Source organism: Manis javanica, chromosome 4, assembly GCF_040802235.1.
Source record: "Manis javanica isolate MJ-LG chromosome 4, MJ_LKY, whole genome shotgun sequence".
Classification (NCBI taxonomy): Eukaryota; Metazoa; Chordata; class Mammalia; order Pholidota; family Manidae; genus Manis; species Manis javanica.
In genome coordinates, this window is record NC_133159.1 from 47,712,129 (window position 1) to 47,738,102 (window position 25,974).

The following is a 25,974-nucleotide window of genomic DNA, read 5'->3' on the forward strand; positions in this document are numbered from 1 at the left end:
TTGTCATAATAAAATATTTAACCCTGTACAAATAATCGATGGGGTTAGGAGGGAATAACGTAATAGTCTTTCAAAGATGAAAAATATAGGGATTTTTGGCTTAAATTAGTGGTTAGCACATGAAGCTATACTTTTAAAAGAGCTTGCTTTTGGGGTTTTCAGTCAGTGGGTCTGAGAAGGTGCTTGAGCTTCCCCAGTGATTCTGAAGTGACCAGGTCAGTATCTGGGTATAGCAAGTATGGGTCTCTTTCTATTCTTTTTCATATTCTCCGTTTCAGTCAGCCTGTGCCTGAACACTTGGCTTGGTTGGAGCTTAAAAGCTCACAAAGCAGGCTGCCCGGCGCAGGGTAACGGCAACCAGCAATAGTGACAATAAGAACACCAACACAGTGACCACATACTGAGCCCTTCCTGTGTGTCAGGCACAGGGGCACGTATGTCACTGAATCCAAAGGCTAGGCATTCTCTATTCCCATTTTACAGTGAGAGAAACTGAAACTCAGAGGTTGTGGTTTACTTGGTGTCTCAGAGGTGGTGAGAGGCGGGGCCAGGTTCAGGCCACACGGTCTGCCCACGTGCCTCCCAGGGCCCTGAGCTGGTCCCTGGCTTGGGAGCCGGTGGGCGTGGGGGCGGGTCGGGTCGCGGCCGCTCTTCGGGAGGTGGAGGGGCGGGGCCAGGTCGAAACCGTGGCTGGCCCCGCCCAGACGGCTCCCCGCTCCACGCAGTCCTCCCGGTCCTACCCATAGAAGGTAAAGCCGGGCAGGACCCCAGGGGGGCCGGCGGGCCTGTTGTCCTGCTGGTTTCAGTTTCTGAAGAGCCAGGCTCTGAGCAAACACAGGCAGGGAGGGTTCTGGAAGCCTTCCCAACAGATAGCAGATTAACTCCCTGCTGCCTGGGAGCCACCCGCGTGGGAACGGGCTGGGTCACCCCGGCGGCCTCCCCGGCAGTCTCCCCGGGCACAGGCGGGCACGGACTCCTGGACCCCCAGAGCCATCTGAAGCCCGAAAAGCACACACTGACCCGCCAAGACACCCAGCCTGCTAGCGGCGCTCGGGGTTCCAGATAATCAGGCTCTCTCCAGGACATCTAGGCTTGGGCGGGGGAGGCTGACAGGGCCGCCCCAGCCCCACCCTACACGTACGGACCCATCTTCCTGCTTCAGCCTGCTTCTTCCCTCCCTCACTAGGGCGTTCGTGTTCCAGCATGTTAGCAAACTTTCAGAATGTTTGTTTTCTTTCTGAGAAAGAGGCTGAGGGATAGTGCCAAGACCAATATGAACTCCAAGCACAGGGCATTCTCTGTCTGTTGGACATTCTTCTGGACAGACCTGAGTCTGAATAATACCAATCCTGCCACTTCTCAGGTGGTGTAAGTGTTTTAACCACTCGGAGCCTCATTATCCTCATCTATAAAATGGGGATAATAATACCTATCTTTAAGATATGTTCTGAGATGTGTAGATTAGATAAATGTAGATGACACATATTAAGCACTTAGTGCTCTCAATCACAGCAATAAACATTATCATTAATTATATTGTTATTATGAATGACTAATAACCCACTCAGGATTATTGCTAATGCTACTGTGAACATAAGTGTAAAAAATAGGCTCAATTAAAAGGTTTCAATAAGGGAAATAGTTTTATGAGAGGTAAATAAAGGAATAACACTAGGGTGGGAAGTATATACACATGATCTCATTTAATATTCAAACAGCTTCATAAGGCAGACTTTAATATCCCCATTCTAAAGAAGAGGAAGTTGATGCTCGTGGCCGTTTAGTAACTTGCCATGTTGCACATGGAGTTAGTGCCTAGTGTCCTGCTTCCTCCTTCACGGTGTCCCTTAAAGCTGGGCCTTTTCAGATCTGCCTGCCTCAGTTTCCATCTTCAGGGAACACCTTGCCTCCTCCTGCTCTCATCAAGCTGGAGGAAAACGAGTCAGCTTTGGAAACTGGGTAAAGGTCACCTCCTCCAGGCAGCTTTCCTAATTCTCTCTCTCCTCCCATTGTAGAACTAAACCCTCCCTCTTTTGTTCTCCAGGTGCCTGTAGCTTGTGACTGCACATTCTTTGGGTCTGTGTTTCTCATCCAGGGAGTGTGCTCCTTTGAGGCTGACACGGTACACTTTCCTCATTTTGGGAGGTCAGTGTGGTATGGGTAAGTGCACAGCCTTAGAAGCTTGACTTCCCTAGGCTCAAATCTTGGCTTTACTACTTGCTGGCCGTGAGGCTTGATTAAGTGTCTTCACCTCTCTGTCTCACTTTCCTTATCCATAGAATGGAGATTTATGATAAAATCAGCCTTAAGGAATTGCTGTCAGGATTGAATGAGTTAATATACATATAAAATACTGTGAATCTCTAAGTGATAGGTGTCCAGTGAATGAAGACACTGAGGTCTTGAATTTTGCTTATTAACAGAAAGGGAAACATAAAAAGAATGTTCCCGAGTTGGGCTAAGTGTTGAGAGACCTAAGTTCTTGTCCCAAATCTGCCTCTAACTTGGGCCTGTCTCTTCCTCTCTCTGAATTTATTTTTCCTTCTGCAAAACAAGATGTTTGGCTCCCACAGCTAAGTACACTTGGAAGGATAATAGTCAATGATATTAATGATCAGTTTTTCGCCTGCAGAACTTTTACCTGTGTAATGTTCCAAGGTACCCCAGGGTGAAAGCACAAAGCTCAACCCCTCGTAGGTGATTGTGTCAATCATGATTATTGTCAGCTTTTACTGAGCATGTACCAGTGTCTGGCCTTGGGCCAAGTGCCATCATTATATAGTTTATTTTTGTCAAGAACCCTAAGAACATATTTCTATGATCCCTGTTTTAAAGCTGAGAAAACAGAGGCTCAGAGGTTGTAAACTGTGCGACAGGGAGTAGAAATCTCATTTGTCAGACTCCAATTCCCTACTGCCTGCAAGGATTCTCTACAGCCCACTTACTCAAATACCTCTGGGGACAGGTCCTTATTATCATTCAAGCCAGTCCATTATTAAACATCCTGAATAGCTGAAAAGGTAAAGCTGCCATTTTTACATTAGCTTAATGATTTTGAACTTGGACCCCAGGCAGACATGATTTGGGTAGAGGGTTGAAGGAAGGGAGATTATAAATTCCCCAAAGGGAAGTCCTCAGGAGCAGTTTACCACACTGTGGTCAAGTGGTCTCTGTTCTAACTTCTCTGGGTCTGGCCCAGGCCCCTCATTTACAGAGACCTGCATGGGGTTAGAGTTGGGGGGTGCTAAAATATTCTAATACATCCTAGGCTGGGACTGGACTGAACTCACAGCTTCAGAAATTTGTGTCTATAATCATCAGTCAGTGAAGATACATTCCCTTTTGGTGTTTGAGGTACAATGGGTCAGACAACACATTAGCAGAAAGTTTGGAGCAACTCAGGACTGCAAAACTAAAGGAAGAAGTTGGATCCAGGATGACTGACTTTGTCTTGTTTTATTCTATTTGCTCTCTTCCCAAAAACAAATATCCTGCTTAAATAGCAACAGAGACTCATCAATTTCAAAAGGATGAAGTCTGAACTCCTTGCAGTGGCTTTCAAGGCCCTGCAGTATCTAGTCCCAATACACCCTTTTAGCTTCTTGGTTAAAAACTTCTACACACTTGCCTGAATACTCCAAGCTCATTCCTGCCTCCATGCCTTTGCACATGCTATTCCTTCTGCCCCAAGACATGCTAACATGTTATATCTAGACAACACCAATCCTATTTGAAAATGTGTTGGATTTCCTCTCCCACTCCCAAGACTTTTCCAAATAGTCCCTGCAAAGTGAGAATCTTGGCTGCCTTCTTGGAATTGCAACTAAACACACAAACAAATCAACAAGTGGAAACACTGGGAGTCAAGATACTGAGTGGGTCCCCAAAGCATTGTGCAGAAACTAAAGCTCATAAGGCTGAATATCAATGTGGTTTTTGGAAAATCTTGCATTACTACTGTAAAATTACTTTAAGGACAGTACAAAGATGTGCTCCTTAGTCTGAGGTTTGCTTGCTGTATTGTTATGGTATATTCCAACCACAAGATTGAAAATCATTGTTTAGGGGAATGCTCTACAATTCACTCAGGACATTAGCCAGGGTGGAGAAGCTTCCCTGGGGTATGTTGAACATGCTATTCTCATCACAGGTTTCAATGTGTAAGGAATGAGGTTTAGAGCCCCATTTTTCACAATAACAAAATGTTAGCACAAAGTAAGGTGACCATGCGATCCCATTCTCCCAGGATGTTCTGCTTCACTCAATGCCTTGACATGATTATCATACTTCCCCTTTTATTGTTCAGTACTCCAGTGTGGAAGATAATTTACGTCACTCTAGGATTAGATAACCAAAGAAGATTTTTCTCTAGGTGGTTGCTTTTCTATGGCTTTTCCATCTGTTGGATGCCAGTCCACTGTTCCAGACCCAGTCCTTGTCCCCTTCTCTGTGACAGAATCAATAGCTTCACCTCCTCACCCTCAGGATCCTGGGTCCTTACCTTCATTCACTTCAGTCCAGCTAGGCACTGGGCCTCCTCACCAAGGGCTATGCTGTATTCTGGTTATCTCCCTGAACAAGTCCTGGACACAGCAGATTCCTAGTGAGAGGGTGTGGAGTGAATTATTTTGGAGAAAAATATTCCCCAACAGGTTTTTGTTTTGTTTTATTTGCAATCATCAAAAGAATAAAAAAGGCTTCATAAGTACTTGTTAAGTCTTTATACCTGAACACTGAAAAGTAGATATGAAATACTAAAGTCTTCAAAAGGAAAGCCAAGAAATGTTAAGGAAAATGACAAAAAGTCCTCACACATGATATTTTTATTGTTGTTGTTAAATGTTAAAGCTGTAGCAAGTCTCTTTGATAGTCCTTTAAATTCAGAATTTGAATAGTGACCCCATTTACATTAAAAGGCATCACTTTTTTCTCTCTTCTTTTCCATATCTTTCTTAAACAAGTATGTATGACTTTTTTTCTCCAAATGAGTATGTTTTTTCTTTAGTAAGTATGTATTAGTTTTTAATAGAAACATTTGTATCAGAAAAGATATGAATATTGAAGAAAAAAATCAGTTTTCTAAAAGCTTTATGAGATCATTTAGACAAACTCTTTCATATTCCAAAGTGGGGAATGGGACAGAACAGGTGAAAACTAAGAAATTAACAGAGGTCCAAAGGGTAAAAGTGATCCAATAGAAGTCTCACAGCCAGTAACAAAGTCAATATTTGGACCCAGTTCTCTGAATCCATGTCTTTTGATCCTTAAACAACACCCCTCTAATTCTTTTGGGCTGACCCAAGGGCATTTGAACAGGGACAGTCTTACCTGGAGTTAGAATGTAAACTCTCTATGCCTCAAATAGGCTTTCTTGGAGGAAGTAAACTATGCACAACCCCAAATTCAAATAAGTCCAGGAAAAAACTCGTCCATGGATTATGGGCTTTGGAGTCAGGCAAGCTGGGATTCAGATTCTGATATTCCACTTGCTGTGTGACATTGGTTGGGTCACTGAACCTCTCTGAGGCTTAGTTTCCCCATCTTTCAAATGAAGATAACACTATGTTTCTTCCAGGATTTGGTGAGATTTCAATGAAATAATACTGAAGGAGAGCTTATCAATTTCAAATATGAACTATTGCAGACACTTCTCTCTGTCCTAATACTCAGATGGTAGTCCCAATAGCAGTCGGACCTAAAGAGCCTATTTCTGAGGAGGTGGTGATTGAAATCAGAGTCATATGTAGGGGAGCCTGTGTGACTGGCTCCGGGTCACCAGACACTTCCCTGTGTTCCTGGATTCCTTGATATCACTGTTTTTTTTTGGCTTGGGCTTTGTAAAACTTCCTGGTGGACAGTTTTAGTCATCCTTCCTCACAGTTTGCAAGAGTATGTTGCAAAGCTGGAGATCATAAATGTCCTGATGGTAGCAAAAGCAGAAACAGAAGGAAGATGACTCCTCATATTCATTCACTTGAAATATTGGTTATGAGGTCTTCCTTCTTTAATCTTTCGTGGTGACTTTCTTTTCTTCTGTTTTCTTTCTTACTTCCACAGACTTTTATTTATAATTTGAAATTTTGTACACTCGAAGACAAAAACAACCATGATACCCTGGCATTTACAAAAGAAATCCATTCACTCAAGCACTCACCAACTCACTGATGTATTTATACAATATTATTATTATATTATTATGTACTGTTATATATATAATGTATATTATTACTGTGTATATTATTATTAAATACCTACTGTATTAGGTGTTATGCTGGCATAGACGTATCTGAATGGTTATGAAAACTGTTTATGGAAACTCAGCTTCTTGAGTTCCTACAGATATGATCCTGGGCATGTTAGCCACTTACTCCTCTGAACCAACTCATTCTCTCAAATGTCCTGTCTGAGCCATGGCATCACCACCATCTTCTGAACCCAGTTCAGAACCTGAGAATGATTTTAGTCTCCTCAGTAACCCCATCCCTAATGTCTGATCAATTCTCCAGTGATGCATAATTTAACTCCTAAATATTGCTCGACTGTGTAATCTCCAATCCATTCAACAGTTATTCACTGGGAGCCTACTCCATCCCAAGCTCTCTGCTGGACATGAGATACCTGGCCTCAAGGAGCCCCCTGACTGACCAGGGACACCCATAAATACACAACTGCCCTACAGTGAATGGGTGTAATGAAAGCAAAGCTCACACTCATCTATCTCACACTTAATCACTCTGTGACACTGTTCTAAGTTCTTTAAATACATTTAACTGGTCCACCATCACAATAACTCTAAGAGATAGGTACTACTATTATTTTTATTTTACAGGTCTAAATTCCTCTGTATTAATGCTGCCTCACTCTCAGCATTCCTGGCCCTCCCTAGCCTCAGCCACATGGAACCACTGTGGTCCCCTGAATGCAGGATGTCCACTTCCGACTCTGCTAGTGTCAAATCTCACTCTCTCAGCAGCTACAGATCCTTCCACACTCGGCTCCTTTCAAGGACGCCTTTCTAGATCCCACAGGCCAAACAAAGTGCTGTCAGTGACACACCCATCACTCCCAAAATGTTTTATTTTACCTTCTCCTACTGAACTGGTGCAATTGACTTGAATCTGTCTCCTTTGTTACACAGTAAGCCCCTTGAGGAGTATTCTCTTGCTCCAAACAAGACTTAGCTGCTAGTGAACTCTTAGAATAAATGAATGAATAAGTAAATGAATGAACGCGTATTGAGAACAAGGACCACTTTTATGTCTTTTGGTCTGCTGCAACTCCCAGTTTAGTGCTGAAGACAGGACATGCCCACTTAGACACTAATTCTCCTTTTACACGTCTATTCAATAATGCCCCCCAATAGAACTATGAAAGGGTAAGTGCCATCCATGAATTCAAAAACACATCCTGAGAAAAGCCTAGGCAAGTGTTAGGAGATCTGGGATTGTTGTCTAGGCCCTATCACCAGTTAGCTGTGTGGCCTTGGGCAAAATGCTACTTTCTCTGAGCCTCCATTTTCTCAGCTAAATTACTGCTGTGAAAAGTCCAAAAGGGCATGCAGAAGAACTCTGTAAAGTGCTAGGCAGGCCAATGGGTGCCAATGGCATGGTTCCTCTGGCTGATCTCCAAGTATCACTTTAAATTGAATTTACTCAGTGCTATTGCAGGCCATTAGGAAAGCCTTCCCTACCCTTTCTCCTCTTTTTTTGGCCTTAGTCCAGGAAGATTTCCATCTGTACCTTGTCTGTAAACCAGAGCCCCAAACCTAGAGTTTGGAAAAACAGGCAAATTATATTTGTCCAGGTGTATCCCGTCTATATAGAGAGCTGTAAGGACAAGTTTGTTCTCAGAATAAAGTGAGTACACACATGTATGTATATGTGTGCGCATATGCTTTCATTAACAGGACAGATTTCAGGATAATAAAGGCAGCTGTGGAATAGTGGTGAGAGCTTGGAACTTGCATCAGAGTATGTGTCTTAATTCTACCACTGTCACTTAAGCACCGGGTGACTTTGGTTATATTTTTAACCTCTTATAACTTCCCTCCCTCACCCCTAATATGAGAGTAATGCATTCACTGAAGGTTCATTGTAAAGATTAAAGGAATGTAAGGCAGCTAGCATAGTCCTTGGTGTGTGGTATGTACTATATAGATGCTTTTCATTTGAATTTTATTGTTAATAACAATAACTAACATTTTATAAGTGCTTTATATGCATCAGGTTTTATGCCAAACATGTTTATATGTATTGTTTAAGTCTTGTCACAATCTTGAGAGGCAGACATTATTATCCCATCTTAAAACCTAGGAAACTGAGCCTCTGATAAGCTAAAGAGCTACCCCAAGGTCACAGGAGAGCTGGTAATCATGGGAGCCAGAGTGCAGATGCATTTTCTATGTCCTAAACTGATGTTTTTGGGATTTCTAATACAAATATGTCTAAGTCAACATGTTCCCACCTCCTACCAGGATATTATACTGAAGACATAATAAAAATGCAAGGGGGGAGAGGCTGAAAACTCAAGTAACAGACATATATGCTTCTTTATATAAATATTTATGCAAATACACTCACTGAGAAAGATAATTAGTTTAAGAGGAGTAAGAGGAAACACACTAATGATGGCACTGCTTAGAGTGATGAACTAATAGACACTGCCCAAAAAGTAAAGAGAATTAGAAGTGTCCTGTGGATATAACTAACGTGGTAGCCACTAGACCAAAAATACAAACTATCCTAAATGGCAGAAAAACTACACATAAAAACAAACAATAAATCAAAATAGTTTATACAGTGAATGACATAAATTAATAAAACAAGTAAATAAAAGCTAGCTAACCTAACTTCTGATTCTAGCCAAAATGGATAAAAGGAACTGGATTTATTCTCCCACCTGGAACAACTAAAAAACCAGACAAAATATGTGAAATAATGCTATTCAGGGTACTGAGAGCAGCTGGAAATGAAGAACAGTGACTCCTGAAAGACAGGAAACAAATGGGGTGAATCTAAAACTACCCCAGTTTACTACCAGTTTCCAGGCTGGTAGAGGAGGGAACTCAGGCAGAGTCTAAAAGACTCTTGAGTTTGAGGAGATGAAGTTAAAAGTTCAGAGATACCAAGATGGATGGAATTCAAAGGACAGAGAACTAGAGAGGACAAAGCCACACAGGGAGAGGATCTGCACAGGGTTTGGGCCAGTGTGCACATGTGAGGAAGCTGCCGGAGCCTGGGGAAACAGTCCTCCGAAAGGATTGGAGGGAACAATACCCAAGACTCTCACAGTTGTGACTAACTCATGGATCAAAGAAGAAATCAAAGGGAAATGATAAAGCATTTTGAACCAAATGAAAACAAAAGTACCATATATTTAAATTTGTAGAATGCTACTAAATCAGTACTTACAGGAAAATCTATAGCATTAAATAACAGTAAAGAAGGAAGATTTTATGCCAATAACCTCAGCTTCTACCTTTAGAAACAGAGGAGCAAATCAAACCCAAAATGATCAGAAGAAAGGAAATCATAAAGAGCAGAGCAACAATCAATGGAATAAAAAAAGAAAAATAATGGAGAAAACCAATAAAACCAAAATATGGTCCTTTGAAAACAATCAATAAAATCAATAAACTTTAAGCTGGACTGATAAGAAAAAGAAGGAAGATACAAAATTTTGATAACAGCTGAAAGGTGACATCACTACAGATATTAAAAGGAATATTAAGGAATATTATGAATAACTTTATGCCAATAAAATTGACAAGTTTAGATGAAATGGACAAATTTCTTGAAAGACACAAAATATTAAAGCTCACTTGAGAAGAGGAAAATTTAGACCTCGACACTTACATCAATTAAAAAGCACAGGACTCAATGGATCAAATACATGTCAAAAGTTTAGGAAAAAAATAGGCAAATAAATTGCTGGAAAGCAGAAGGAATAAACTAATAAAAATATAAGTTAGAAGACAGAAAAATAAGAATAAATTAAAAAATACATATAATGACTGATTTTAAAAGTTATCACAAAAGATGAACCATAGTCACCTAATCAATGAAAATGGGAGAGAGGTGTGGAGAAAGGGCAATTACTAAAAATTAGAAGCATAAGGGTAAAACCAAGAAATATTAAATTAAAATGAATATAGGAAATTTCTTTGCAAGGAAATTTCCTAAAAACCTGGATGAGATAGATGATTTTTGAAGAAAATGCAATTTACCAAAACAGTGCCAAAAAGATATAACAAATCTAAACAGATTGATTTGTATAAAAGATAAAGAGAAGGTAGTTAATTATATATTCCCTTCCCCAAATTTCAGGCCTAGAGAGTTCCTCCAAAACTTTTAAAACAAAATGACAGTGCCATTTAAACTGTGTCAGGTTGTAGAATAAAATTAAAAAATTTTCAAATTTTCTTTCTTCATTTTGTAAGAAGTGAGAATTCACTGATATCAAAATCTAATAAAGATTGGACACAGATGTTAGTGTTGATTCAAAAGTCCTAAATGAAGTATTAACAAACAGAATGGAGCAGTGTATTAAAGGAATAAATATATCATGACCAAATTGGGTTTAATCCAATGCAAGGACAATTCAACATAATTGATGATATTAGATATAAAAAGAAAAGCCATTATAATCATCTCCATAGGTACTGAAGAAATACTTTACAATATTCAGTAGCTTTATTTTAATTTTTCAATAATGAAATAAGAATATTTGTATAATCTACATGTATTAAATGTCAGTCTTAATCCAAAAGCTAACATTATGCTAAATGAAAATATTCTAGGCCTGTGCTGTCCAATATGGTAATTGCTAAATTTAAATTAATTAAAGCTAATAAAATTCCTCTGTCTCAATAACCATATTTCAAAATTCCAAGAGCCCCATGTGGCTAGCATAGTTTTCAGAGGTAGTCTCACTAAAGAATGCCCACTTATCACTACACTATACTAGAGGTATTAGTCAACACAAAGAATTTGTAAATAATTGAAGTATAAATGGTAGATAAATAATGGAAAGGAGAAGACAAAACTATCTTAGTTTGCAGGTAATATGGCTGTAAATCCAAGAGAACCAACTAAAAGCCACTGTAAATAAACAGATCATTCATAAGGAAGGAGTATACAAAATTCATATACAGACCTCAATACATTCAAATCACAATTAATTAGAATAGTATACATAACACAGAAAAGAATTCTATTTACATTAACCAAAAAATAAAATATGTAAATGTAGAATTTATAAGAAGTATACAGCTGAATATGAAGAGAACTTTTAACATACTCATAAACATCACAAAAGAAAACTTAAATGAGGAAGTATATTGTGTATCTGTATAAGAAGCTACAAAGCTACAATACATAAATAAATCCATTTTCCTTAATGTTATTTTATAAATTTATCACAAGCTTAATAAAAATTCAACATGTCCTTTAAAAAAATATAAATTAGGCAAGCTTATTCTTATATCCCTATGAAAAAATAAACTGTACTATCCAGCAAATTAGGACAAAGAATAGCAGTACTGGAACTAGGTACCTCTACCAGATAGTAACAGAGGTAATAAAGGATCAATAACTTAAACAAGTTGGTTTAAGTGCTTTAATTGATGTAGTCCAATAGGACAGCATCCGTCCAACAATAGGCCCATACCATATGATGATTTAACGTAATGATGTAAGAGACATACCTGTAGGGAAAAGATAAAGTATTCAATAAATGGTGTTGGAAAAAATGAGTAGTGTTACAGTTACTATGGCTACATAGCAAACCACCCCCAAAACTTAGTGGCTTAAAACTATGATTTTTATACTGTACACAGATTCTGAGTGTCTGGATTTCTGGAAAGGCTCAGCTGGAGAGGTCTCACTTGGGGTGTCTTATGAAATCGCAGTCTGATATTAGCCGGGACTGTAGTTATCTGAAGGCTAGACTGGGGCTGGAGAATCCAATTTCAAAGCAGCTTATTGCATGAAGGCAAGTAGGTATTGGCTGTTTGCTGAGGCCTTTAGTTCATCTCCACATGAAAGTCCTCAGAGCATGGTGGCTTGTTTCCCTCAGAGTGAAAAATCCAGGAGACCAAGGTGGAAGATGTAATACCTTTTATGACTTAGCCTCAGAAGTCACACACTGCCACTACCACATGTTCTCTTGGTCAGTTAGTTCACTAAAGGCCGATTAGTTCCGCTTCCCTGTGAAGGAGTGTCAATGTCACATTGTAAGAAAAGAATACAAGATGGGATTATATTGATATGGCAATCTTTGGAAAATACAAAATGTCACAGGTAGACACTTGGATATACAAGTTTTGCATGTCTGTAGCTCATATTGGGTTAAATACCAAATGTATTCTAATATAAAAGGTGAATCCAACACTTGTTATTTCTTGTATTTTTGGTATATACTTGTTGAATCACTCTGTTGTACACCTAGAACTAATATAATATTGTATGTTAACTATACTTCAATTAAAAAAAGTGAATCCATAAAGTATAGGAAGAAATTTTGGGAAGGAAAATTCCTTTACAACCTGAGAATTAATCTAAAATTATTTATGTTAATTAAAACTAATAAAATTGAAAAATTAATTCTTCATTCTCAATAGCCACATTTCTAGGGTCCCAGCCACCTGTGGCTGAGATTCAGGCAATGAGGAATGAGTGGGAGGGGGATGAATGGGTAGCAGGAAGGGCACATGCAGAGCCACAAGGAATGGAAAGAAAATCAATGTGACTGGAGCTCCAATGACAGTTTCAAAGAGCAGTGCAAAGTGGGGTAAGCACGCAGAATCACCCGGGCTGTAAGGAATTCGGTGTGACATGATCAGATTTGAATATCATCAGGATTGCTATGGCTGCAGGAGAGGGAAATGAACGGGAGGAAGTGCAGGAGACAGGGGCCCAGGCAAAAGACATAGTGTAGGAAGATGATGACTGACCTGGAGCCGTCGGCAGAAACACTTCCCAGTGTCCACAGGTCAAACCACCTTTCTAGAATTGGGTTCAGTTCCAGAGGCACACTCCCAGAAAGCCTACAGCAAACTTGTGGGTTTTGAACAAGACCAACTTAAGGGGATAACCCAGAGCACCCAGGTTGTTTAGCTTAGAGACTCAGAAACCAGAAATGATGGCATCTGCCCTCATTCTGAGTCCAGGAGCTGCCAGGTCACAGGGGCTATACTGTCCCTAGAGAAGCCTGCAGTTTCCAAGGCCAAGGAGTGGAGGCTAAAGGGTTCGGGCTTTCCCTGAGGAGTTACCAAGACTTACTTCTTTTGAAGAAGTGCAGACCATTTCCCCACCTTGTTTTTATAAAGGCATCAATCGTTTGAGTCACTTGAATAAAACTGTTTTCGTAGAGAAGATTTCTGTGGGCGCCCGAGTGGGAGCTGGGACGGCTGCTGTCAGGGAACCGGAGAACATATGGTGGTCTGTTGTGAATGCGATCTGTTTTTTGTGTTGTTGTTAAACTTCCTCTCGTTAGCGCTGGGCCTTATGTAAGAGCTTGAGGGTCCATATGGTTTGTTGCATAAGACACCAAAGAAGAACATGGTTTTCTGTTGCCCCACTTCTAGTCCAGCTGTGAGTGTGGCAAACATGTGGTCACAATATCACATTTTGGTAACGGACTCAAGTAGTCCTAGATTTGAACATCAGTTCTACCACTGGTTAGCTGTGTCTCTTGGTCAAGTGACCTAACCTCTCTGAGATTTAAACTCTCTGAGACTTGATTTCCTTCTGTGTAAAATGGAGAAAATAGTACCAACTTCATAGCATTGTTAAGAGGTTACAGAATTCATATTACTAACTAGAATTTATTGAGTATCCAAAATTTTCAGTACTGCATACTTTGTAAATATTACTTCTTTTAAGCCTCATAGAAATCCCTGGGAGTAGCTAACATTATCTTCATAATTCAGATGGGGAAACTGAGGAGTCGAGTGTTGCAATGCATTCCCTAATTTACTAAGCAGCCGTGGAGCTAAGATTTAAATGTGTGTTTTTGCACAGACAAGCACCAACATTGTGCTTCACTGCCTCCAGTGCTGTAAGGTCCCAGCACACAACAGATGCCTGATACCTGGAACCCTAGACTCTAAGCTCCCTGAAGGCAAGGCATTTGGACAGTTTTATTTACTCCGGAGTTCTTAGCACTGAACACAGTGCTGGTGCAGAGTAGGGATCCGGTAATAAATTTGGACTAAATAAATAGATTTTGCCTGTGTGGCCTCATTGTTAGCTCTGGAGGCAGACATGCTTGGGTTTGAATCTTGGCTCTGCCATTTACTAGCTGTGGCCATAGGCAAGTCACTTAGTGATTCCTGTTTTGGCACTGTATAGTGGGGCTAACCGTAACTCCCTCACGTAACTGCCACTTTTCCTGTCTTCTTCTGGGCGTATAGATGAACCCTCTCTGCTCTACCTTATTTAAAACAGAACAAAACTCCAAATGTAAACTGTAACAGCAAGCTTCCCTGGGCTCTCTGGAGCTCCCATAAGACATTATCCTTAATAATGCCAATATGTGCTGAGATTAGTATTTTATCTTTATCAGAGGGCTTCGCACTTCCAACAGCTGCATTCTTGAAACACAGTAATTTAACCCATGCATAACTGCCTACTGGTAGAATTAGAACTAATCATAGTTAAGTTCATACTGAAGAGGTTCTTAGGTATTGCCCTGGCTCAAATGAAGGTCATGATCAATTGGTGGATACCTACATAGGGGTAGAAAGGGGTTCCGGGGGCTTGAGAGCCCCCACATAGACTAAACTAAAATTCTCATATTTTATAGTTGGGGAAACTGAGGCCCTGGACAGGAAAAGTGATTTGCTTAAAATCAAATTACTAATAGGCATCAGAAGCAGCATTCAACTTCTGGTTGATCTGATTTAGAGTCCAGTGCTCTTACCCTAATTTTCTAAATATCGGTTCATGACAAAGTTTCTCCAAAGGAAAAGAAAAGAGAAGAGAACTAACATTTGTGAGCACCTTGTCTGCACTGGACACTCCCTGTGAGGCACTTGAGAGACATTTTCTTTTATCCTTATTATAGCCCTGTGAGGTAGGCAATGTTACTCCCATTTTACAGGTGAGGAAACAGTTTCAGAGCCATGGTGTAATTTACTGAAGATCCCAGAGCAAGAGTGGGAAGCCTGCCCTGTACCCTCATCCCTACTCCCTGTGGTGATTTGGACCCACACTCCAGGGCAACCCAGTAACCCGCTGCACGGATTCAACATTTAAACATACCTGACCTTCCACCTACAGAACAGGTTGTGAAACCTTAGACAAGGGACTTAACCTCTCTGGACCTTAGTTTCTTCATCTTTAAACAAGAACAATCAGCATACATTCCTCAAAGAAAGCTGTTAAGTTAAATAGTTTCAAGTATGTAAAATGATGAATGCAGAGCCTGGCCCATGGTAAGGGCTCGTTCTATGTTAGTGAAAAACAAACGCAGCACCTGGAGCCTCCCCCGACTCCCCTGAGCCGGCAGAGGAGATGGCATGGCCCACAGAGGGCCTGGAGAGGCTGCGGCCCGCCCGTCCTCATGCACCTTCCGCCTTGGCGCGGCGTGTTTGGCACCCAGCCCGGGACTGAGGAGTCCCCATTCCTCTCTCCTGTCAACTCAGCAGAACAAGCTGTTTCCAGGGAAGGTGGTTCCCCTTGAGAAAATGTTCTCACACGCCTCGGAGGCTCTTGCCTGGCACGTCGGCAGCGATCAGCCCTGACAGGGCCTGGGCCCCACCCTGCACAGCCATTCTTTTCAGTCTGTACCCTGCCAAGTCATAAAAGGTAATGTGTGGTCTGAGCAGCTGCTGTCTGTCTGCAGCACAGCCCCCTTCGGCTGCGGGTGACTTTTAACCGACTTCCTCTCTCTGTGCCTCAGTTTCATGCCCTTTAATATGGGCTGGTCGTGTCTAGTCAAGTTTTTGGAAGGGTGGTTGGGAGAGAGCACTGGAGAATCCCTCTCCTACCTCACTACCCACGCCTTCCTCACCATGTTTGCAGTCTGACCTCTGTCCCGCCCCACCTACCGCAGCTGCCCTGACCACGCTGCTGTGAGTGTAAATGGCTCCTGAGCTCTCAGCAGCGGCTGGCCGGAACGCTCTCTCCTTTGCTCGCTCCCACCACTGTGTTCCCTTGAATTCCCTCCTCTCTTTCAGCCACTCCTGCTCATCCTCCTTTGAGGGGCCCTTCCCCTGACCCAGTCTTTATATGTGGCAATTTCTCCAAGATTGAGTTCCCAACTTCCTTCACTCCCCACGTTGTCAGGGTGCATTGACCCCTGGCTTCAGGTATAATACCCTTATTCAGGTCTCAAAGCTCAGTCTCTGCCCCAGACCATCCCATAGCTTCCTTCTGGCCCGCTCATCCTAGTTGTCTGATGACTACCCAAAATTCAGCATCCCCCGAGCTGCACTTGTACACTCCTCATCCTCACCACCTGGCCATCCAACCTGTGATCTGAGTCTCAGAGCACCGCACCACTGCTTATTCAATGAATGTGCAATGAGCACGTTCTGGGTGCCAAGTACTGTTCTAGGTACAAAGGGGACATCAGGGAACAGAACAAAGTCCCTGCTTTCATTGCATTATGTTCCATCTACCAAGATGTCCAGTGACCTGTGACTCATTGCAGCTCCCTTCTACCTACACATGCAATTGGACACAGGTCTTGTTAATTCTGCTTCCATAACCTCCCTTAAATTGGACCCTCCCTTTCTAGGCCTTTCTTACTACCATAGTTAGGCAATTGCTTCTGACTTGGTCTACCCACCTCCAGTTTTGCCCCTTCTGATCCACTCCACATGGCAACCAGAGCCATTGTTTTAGAAACTCAAATCTGGTTGCACTGCTCCTTTTTTTAAGCCACCCGTGGCTCCTTCCTGTTACTCTAAGGATGCGGACGGCCTAGTCTGTTAGACGTGTATCAGTTAGGGTGTATCAGAGAAAGAGAACCAGTAGGAGATTAGTAGTTTGTCTATCTGTCTACCTACCTATCTACCTCTGTCTATGTGTTTCAAGGAATTGGCTTCTGCAATTGTGGGGTCTGGCTAAGCAAATCCTAAATGTGTACAAATGCTGGCAGGCTGGAAACTCCCGGCAGGAGCTGGCAGTGCAGCCCAGAGGCAGAATCTCTTCCTCCTCAGGGAAACCTCAGTTTTGCTCTTGAGGCTCATCAATGGAGGATGAAGCCCACCTGGATTTTTGCGACTAATCTTAAAGTCAGTTTATTGTAGTATTAGCCATATCTACAAAATGCCTTCTCAGCACTACCTAGATCAGAGTTTGAATAGCTGAGAACCATAGCTTAGCCAAGCTGACACATAGAATCAACCATCCCAACATGGTGGTTTTGCACCTGGTCCATGCTCATCTCCTTCACCTCGTCCCTCTCTCCCCACCCCACACTCTAGGCTCAGTCACTCCTTGCACTGTGCCAGCTGGATTCCTGCCACCTGTCCTTGCAGAGGCCTGGAATCTTCCTCACCCCTTTCCTGGATCACTCCTATTTGTCTTTAGAACCACTAAGGTGCTGCTTCTGCAGGAAGCCTTCCCTGCCACCACCCCTGCCCAAGCTGTGGCCCTCTGAGCTAAACACACTACCATGTCTCCGAGTTTGCAATACCCCTGCTATGCCCATGACATGGAAGCTGCCCACTGGCTGCATGGTCTGCCCCATAAGCAATGTAAACAGCTGTAGGACAAAAACTGAGTAACTGCCACTCTCTATCACATCACTCTGTTAAGCATTGTACAAATCCCAATCATCAATTATCTTATTTATTTACTATTGTATAGTCCTCCCACCCCCAGGTAGAATATCAACTCCATGGAAGTAGGAAATCATGCCTGCCTTGCTCAGCATAGTATTCCTAGGACATCCCTGTCCCTGGCACATAGTGGCTGCTCAGTAAGTACTTACTACGTGAATGAATTAATACTTGCTTGAATGAACTGAACAATAATTACTGGAGTTCTAGGCACTGTTTTGAGGGCTGGAAATACAATCATTGACAAGATGGACAAGGGCCTGCTCTCATGGAATTACATTTCAAGGAGGGGAGACAGACAGCAGGTAAGTGAACATACTCATGGAAGAGAAAATGAAAATGTAGTATGACAGAGTAAATAAATGGATGGCTATAAATGAATAAATGAATGAAAAGGAATGAATCACTGGAAAAAATGCACAAATGTATCTGGCTTTTTCAAGAGAGGCACCACATATTGGTGGGCGGGGGTAGCAGTAGAACGAGCGCTGGATTTGAAGTATGAATTAGAAAGATGTGCCTCTGCCCTTTGCTGGTGGTATGTGCCTGGGTAAATAATCGAGCCTCTTAGCAGGTTCCCACATTTGTGATAATGGGATTATAGCAACTGCTTTGTTTCTCTGGCAAGGCTGTCATATCACATGAGACAGCAAACGTAAAAGAATTCAGTGACTGTGAAACCCTGTACAAATGTTAGTACAATTGTTGTTGATACTGTAATTGTTGCAAACAGAGCACTTTAGTTAATTGTATTGTTTGGTTGGAGAGAGGCAGAAAGGAATTTTGACATGAGACAGACCTGGGTTTCAGTTCCATTTCAGCTCCTTCGTGGTAACCCATGTGTCCTTGAACACAAATTATTTCACCCCTCTGGGCCTCAGTTTCCTGACTTGTGAAAATGGGGAGAACTTTTGTACCCAACTCATAAGGCTGTAGTCAGGTTTAAACAAGACAGTCCAATCCAAGTACCTGGCATAGGGTTGAGCTCATTCCAAGGGCTCAGCTAATATTAGCTATTAATAGTCATTCTGTCAATGATTGGTGGCTGTTCATAAATGGAGGCATTCATGGTTCAATTTCTTAAGCCTCACATTTCTGCTAGGAAACTTCCTGAGTCTTTATGTACCAACACCTGTGATTATGCAAAACTTCATTTAAAACCACAATCAGTGTTCATATACAGAACATGAACAGAGTATTTGCTGTTCAAAACCCTCCCTTTCAACTTTCCAAAAAAATACATTCTGGAACATAGAGATGTACTCTTTACTTCTGCTTTTATGTTCACATAACTCTGAAACTGTTGTTTCTTCATGTAATGTATTTTAGAAGTTCTATAAAGGCGTCCTTGTCAGGAGAAAACACAGCTGGTGCCCAATTAGAGAAGTGATTGAGACTATTTGACCTTCAGAGCTCTTAATCAAGCTGGACCCCAAACTGCAGGAGAGACAGTGGCTGGGGAACTGAGAATGGGACCCACAGCCTCATGTAAAGCAGAGAGTGAGAAGGGCAGAGGTTTTCTCCACAGGGCAAGGCATTGGTCATTTCAGTGACACCTGAATTTATGAGTTAAAGGATGGCCCTGCAGAGGCTGACACCTGATTTTGGCTCAGTCTTTTCCATGAGAAACCTCAGGCTCTTCAAGCTCTATTCAGGTTCATTTCCTGTCTTACTTTCTTACTTGTCATCACTGGCCCTGGGAAATTTTCAGGAGGGGAAGGAGATCATAAGCTTCAGGAAGGCCTCTAGTGATGACCTGTCTGCAGCTCTCTCCTGCATGGCCACCCTCAGGCAACCACTGTCTTCCTTACCCAGCCCACACCAACACCCAACTCTTGCCCATTCTGGCCCATTGCTGCTGCCTTCTCTTCCCTCTCTGCCCTCCAGAGCCCCCAGACTGTGTCAAATGCACTGCACTTAAAAGCTGGCTGCTCTGTGTGCCGCTGTCTCTGGATCTTTAGTGGCACCTGTATCCCTTGTTCTCTGTGGAGATGGTTTTGTACTCCCATACACCCCCATACCTCAGGGCCAAGAGGCAGGATCATGTTTCCTCTTTATCCCCCAGCTCTACCTAAGCCATAATCCTCTGCCCTCTGCCACACACAAGCACACACACACATAAAAGCACCTGCTGCCAAGCATTTGACAGCCACATTTGGAAAAAGAGGCTGTATCTGCTATGCACTGAGTAGTTCCTGTGTGTGTCTATTTGTGAGGGAGTATGGGACTCCCATACTAAATGTGGTCTAGGAACTCACAGCCTGTGGATAACCTGGGAACTTCTTAGAAATGCAAATTCTCAGATCCTGCCTTAGACTTCTATGGGAGGGCCCAACATATTGGAGAACTACTGGTGCAGCACTGGAGTATGGGCTCCAAAGCAGGTTAGCCTGAGTTCAAATCCCACTTCTGACACACATTAGTAACCTTAGCCAAATTATGTAACTCCTCCTCTACTATATGCTTCTTTTTCCTCATCTGTAAGATGGGAATACAAATGATACCTTCCTGTCAGGTGTCTTAAGAGAACTGAATCAACTGTTCATCTGAAGTGTTCAGAAAGTGCCTAGCATCCAACCAACTCTCATGAACTATTAGCTGTTATTATCATTGAATATACATTTTGATAGACTCTTGGTCCTCGGATGTCTGCATCTCTGTCCCAGTTGTGGTTACCTATGACTTTTAGGTGACTCTATAGCTAGTGCATCTCCTACTTTCCACTGAAGGAGAGTGGGCTCCCACATACACCTTTCTCTGAGGCCTTATAGTTTATATTTCCATGTTTGAATTAAAAAACATTTCCAAATCTCATCTCCTGGTAAAATTTACAGCCCAGGAAGCTGCAATATTTTCAATTAGTGGCTTGTTATATCTCTCCATGGATCCCATTCTCCCCAGGGAATGGAAGCATAACTCATCTGTCAGGACCTTTGACCTCCTTCATTCCAGAGACCTTGACCTTTACTCCACTCCAGCCAGTCACGCTTAGAGTCACACCTAGCTCTTTATCTTGGTTAGCTACAGCTACAACCCTGAAGTCTCAAATAGCAGTGTTCCACTCTCCCACCTCCCCTGCTCATCTTTCCAGAGCTATCACTGTATTGACTGTCCTTCTGAATTCCAGGTTCTGGACTCTCTCCTTTCCTTCCTAGCCTTTCAGAACTTTTTGGCCTCTCAGTCTTGCCATGCCTCTTCTCCTGTCACATTCATGGATGAACATATAGCATGAATAAGAAATAATTTTTTTGTCTATTAGCCATTTAGAATTTTTTTTTTCTTAATTTCTGCAGCATGACCTGTGTCATCCTTACTGAGGCATCTGCCATCTGGGTGGATATGAACATGAAAGGAGGTCATGTAAGTGGAGCACCAGGCCCAGTGCCTGGCCTATCGCTGATCCAGAAATATTAGCTATTCCTCTCACCCCCAAAGCCACAGGGAGCATGGCACTGCCATGTAATGTGTCTGTGAATTCCCACTCAAATTGCTCTCCCATCACTACAATAGTGATCCCCAACTTCATTCCTTTTCTTCCCACCAAACCCTCAGCCTTCCCAGGGAAAGTAGAAGCAATCAGGCAGGAACTTTCTCAATACTGCAAGTTTCGATTCCCTTCCTGTTCTAGAGGCAGTCGGAAGCTATTTCCTGACCATGGGAATTGGAGGGCAGAATGGGAGTGAAAGAGGGGACATTGAGGATTCACTCACCCAGCCAGCCAATCACTATGAATACCCAGGAAGACATGGTCTGCAGCTTGGCGGAATGTGATGGGCAGGTGAGGGGAGGTTGAGACCTACAGTGATAACCAGGCCAGACCTCTTTCTTTCCCAAATTGGCACTTTCTGTGCTGTCTCCTGCCCGCTTACCCAGGTACATCCAGTAGCCAAAGCTGGGAGCTGGGAGGACTGAATCATGTAACTCATGAACCAGGCCATCCTGCCACCATCTGGGGTAAGAAAGATAAGGCCAGTAAGGAATGCATGAGGAAATTCCGAGGAAGGATGTAAAGTGGGGACCTACACGTTTGGAAACTTCTCCAGGGCTACGTGAACAGTTAACACACAAAGAAAGGCCTGTATACTCTCCCTACCTCCACACAGGTTTTCCTGGAACCCCAGACAGACAGATGGACAGATGGTGATGTTTCTCCTTTCCAGACAGCACCCTCAGCAGCTGATGGTGACTCAGTCTCCCCGCCCTCCGATGGGTGGGGTAGGCAGGCAGCCCAGTCTCCGGGGTGATGCTGTAGGTGGCACCAGAAGTAAAGTTGTAGACATCTTCAGATGCAGAAACCCTTGATTTATCCCCAAGCCCAGGACATTTGCAACTTTCTCTCCTTTAGAGGTCACTCAGCCCCACCATCTGGCTCTAAACCCAAATAGCCATCAGCCCCGTAGGAGGAAATCGGGATAGAAAATTCTTGGAGGCAAAGAAAGTCCCAACTGAAAGGGCCTTAGGGACTGGCTGCCATTCCCCTTGAGAAGAAAAAGGACTGCCCTCCCATCTAGAAAGACCCTGGAACCTGGTTGTAGCATCTGAAGAGCAGGAGTTGCTGAGCAACTCATACCCTGGGTGACTTACCTGTAAAGTACAGCAAGTACAGTGCCTCGGGCCCACTGTACTCCAGGTCAAAGAACATGTTTTTCATTTAGAATATTAATGTATTTGCCTTTATACCAATGCAGTTATAAAGTATAATTATACACACACATAGATGTATAGATACATGTATGTGTATATTTATATTAATATTTACATTTATGTGTATATTTATGGAGATGGGTTCCTGAAGCCAAAAGTGCCTAGAGCCTATGAATATCATATCACAACTCTGCTCACACTGCCTGTCTGGCTCTCACTTTCCTTATCTGTAAAGTGCAGATCATAATACCGTCTACACCATTCACCCCCCACATCGCCACAATGCTGTCCAACCTCACCACTTTCAGATTTACAGTGCGGAAGGCCCCCCATGTAAACACTGTATAACATCCTACACCTTATGGTTGCATATGAGGCCTTTTCCCTGTTTTCCACTTTGAATTTCTACAGCTTTCTCTCTGTATGTACCTCTCCAGCTAGAAAGACTATGCTGGCCCTGTTTCCGGAGCAGGCTGAGTCTTGAGTTCCAGCATGTCGTTGCATACTCAGGTCCCTATGGCTTCAAAAGTACCCTCTCTTCTCTGACGGTCTCCTACTCACAGCACCACTACATAATTTGTGGGATTCAGTGAAAAATGGAAATGTAGGGCTCCTTGTTCAATAATTGTTAAGAACTTAAAGATAGCAAAGCAGAGCATTAAATCGAGTATAGGGCTCTTCTGAGCATGGGGCCCAGTGTGACTGCACATGTCACACGCCGTGAAGCTAGGCCTACCCCCTCCTCATCTGAGGTCAGCTCAGATCTCACCTGCTTTTTGAAGATGTTCTTTCTCCCCAAAACAAATATCAGGGAGTCACAAAATGAAGCATTTATGTTCTAGGCACTGTGCCAAGCACTTTATAGCCAGGGTCTCATTTAATCTTTATACCTCCCCCCACGCCCCCAGGTAGGTAGGGTTGTGGTCCCCACTTTGTAGAATGGGAAACAGAGGCTCTGCAAGCAGGTGGCAGAGCTGGCATTTAAACCAAGGGCTGCCCTGAGTCCAGAGCTTGTGCTCTTACCAACTGGACTGTACTAACTCCTCTGACTCCACGGCCTTTTAATCTTGCCTCTGCCCTCTAAGTTCTGAAAGCCCTGGGCCCTGGCCCTGCTCCCTCAGTCCTTGGGCATCCATCTCTCAGCATCTCTGGCCCTCCAAACACCCCAAGAAGCCAATTCCCTTGTTCTCAGACCAGAGTATCTTCTGGTTTCCCAGAAGACACATGTTGCATTGAAACATCTTTTCCTATGGCCACCTGGCACTTATTGTCCAGCCCTGCATATTCCCTGTGACTCCAGGTCCAGTCCATTGGTCTCAGTAAGGGCTCATGAGCCCATACCTCACCCCAGGGCTGGTGTTCATCCCTCCTTATCCTTCACCATACCTTAATGTCTCCCCCACCAGCTTGTCTCTCTCTCTCCAATCTATCTGACACTCTGCAGCCATCCTGTCTTTTTAAAAATTCAGACCTGATCATGTCTTCCCTCTTTAAGATCCTTCTATGGCTCCCCATTTCCCTTCAGTCGTCTTAGCCTGGCACACAGGACCCTGCCTCCCTCCCTCTCAACTGGACTCCTCCCGCATCATCATCACTAATTACTTATTTAAAATTCCAGGAATGAGTCATGCTTTCTCATGCTCCCGTGACTGTGTACCTGATGCTCTTCTACCCGGAATGCCCTTCCCAGAACTCTTAGAAAACTCCTGACAAGTTGAGACTCATTCAGACTTACCTCCTCCAGGAAGCCTTCCATACTAGCTCTCCCAAAATTGAGGTAAGAACTTCCCCTCTAGTGCCCCATAACTCTCAGAGCTCTCCTCTGGACAAGCATTTACTTGTGCCAACTGCATGGTCTCAGACCCCTTTGAAAGTAGGGACCACATCTAATTCATCTTTGTATCATTGGCTTCTGGCAATTGACCTCTTTGGGATGTAAAAAGCACATAGCAGATATTTTCTGAATAAAATCTATAAATGAATGATGATTGGGCCAAGATGCATCTGACCCTGTTCCTCTGTCTGGTATCGGGGCCCCACTGAGTCCCAGCTTAGCACAGCTACATCTCTGCAGCTGGCAGAGAACGAGTGTCCAGATTTGAGCAGAAGCACTGACAGCACTGGAGGGAAGTAAGAGGCAGATGGTTTGACTACCTGTTGTGCTTGTAGTTTCTGAGAGAACACTTACATTCCCATGGAAAGGAGACAGGTGAGTGTACTTAGAAAAGTAAGCAAATTGATTTAAAAACCAAAACCTGGATTTCAGCAAAAAGAACAATTTGTACAAATGCAGAAATTTAATAAAAATAGGATATGGTTCAGTTGTGAGTGACATGGTCACAAACCTATAAACACTAAATCTAAATACAAATTATGTTGTAATTAGACTGGAAAGTTGTGGGGAGGAGAGGTAGCTCTGTAGAGAAGAGAGCTAGATCCTTCTCCACCATCACACAAGCCAATAGGGCATGTTTCAGAAAATAGAAAGAGATGTTTAAACACATTATTTAGAAAGATGGAGTTAAATCTTAGAACTCCTGGTCAGTGGCTTCCTCTGGGCAGTAAGATTTGGTGATTGAGGGAAATCTGGGGAATGGCTTTTATAGAACTGATTTCTTTAACTATGTACATCATGTTGGTTAAACACACATTGAATTTGTAAAACACCCTCTGTGGTTTGAGGACAGGGATCTGTTGTGAGGCAGGTGCCTTTGTCCAATCAGTCTGACTAATTCCCCTGAAACACCACCTTGGGCAGCTCATCCAAGCCCTCCCAGTCCTGGAACCGGGCTGGGCTGGGCCACCTTGCTGTGCCCTCAGTGACCCAGCCCCACCTTCTCACATGCAATTCTCTTTGCTGCCTATAAACCAGTCTCCTCCCATTTCCCCTGCGTGCATTGCACCTTCCACCACATGGCACATGCTCAGGCTGTTCCCCCTGCCTCCACCTTAGCCCCTTTCCTCCCTTCTGCCTCCCCAGCTCTTCTCTCCCACATCTGACACAAGTGGGTGTGCTCCCCTAGGTCCGCTCTGCAGGCATTTGAGGGAGATTTTGCAGGCTGCACCTGCCTTCCCCAGGCCTTTACTAGACGTAAGAGGCTCAAGGAGCCACACTCCAGGCCCACCTCTATCATTCATAGCCAAGGGACCCCAGTCTATTTCTTCATCTGGGAAATTGAGGTCTTCAGGCTGAGTTGCCAGCATGTCGTTGAGAGTGGGTTGATGTGATATTTGTGAGAGACCTCAAGCTGACCACCCGATTTTCAGTCCCCTTTTCCCTAGACACTTGCCCCTACCAGCAGCAGTGGCTGCAGCAAGGGCCAGCACTATCAGGTGATCAGAAGCACCAGCCCTGCCCTAAGCCCTGGGCTATCTCATTTAATCCCCGCCCATTTCACAGATGAGGAAATGGAGGTTCATTGAGGGTCCTTTGCTGGTGAATCTACATGTCGTCTCCCCCATGAGACCACAGGCAGCTCAGAGGCCAAGAGAACTGTACACCCACACTCACAGCAGCACTATTCCCAACAGCCAAAACG

The 25,974-nt window shown here is 43.2% G+C and overlaps 1 long non-coding RNA gene across 2 annotated transcripts in view; it reads left to right on the top strand.

Annotated features, from left to right (window-relative positions):
- The first annotated feature begins 546 nt into the window (after positions 1–546).
- LOC140848897 (uncharacterized) overlaps positions 547–25,974 on the top strand; it is a 55,774-nt gene continuing 30,346 nt past the window's right edge. Inside the window, exons 1-4 of one of the 2 annotated variants that reach the window (XR_012130180.1) lie at positions 547–1,368; positions 2,045–2,160; positions 21,085–21,151; positions 24,054–24,212. This is a non-coding gene — a long non-coding RNA (uncharacterized lncRNA). Of the gene's footprint in view, positions 1,369–2,044; positions 2,161–17,904; positions 18,097–21,084; positions 21,152–24,053; positions 24,213–25,974 lie in introns of those variants that run through there. The other variant, XR_012130181.1, reaches the window with a different exon arrangement.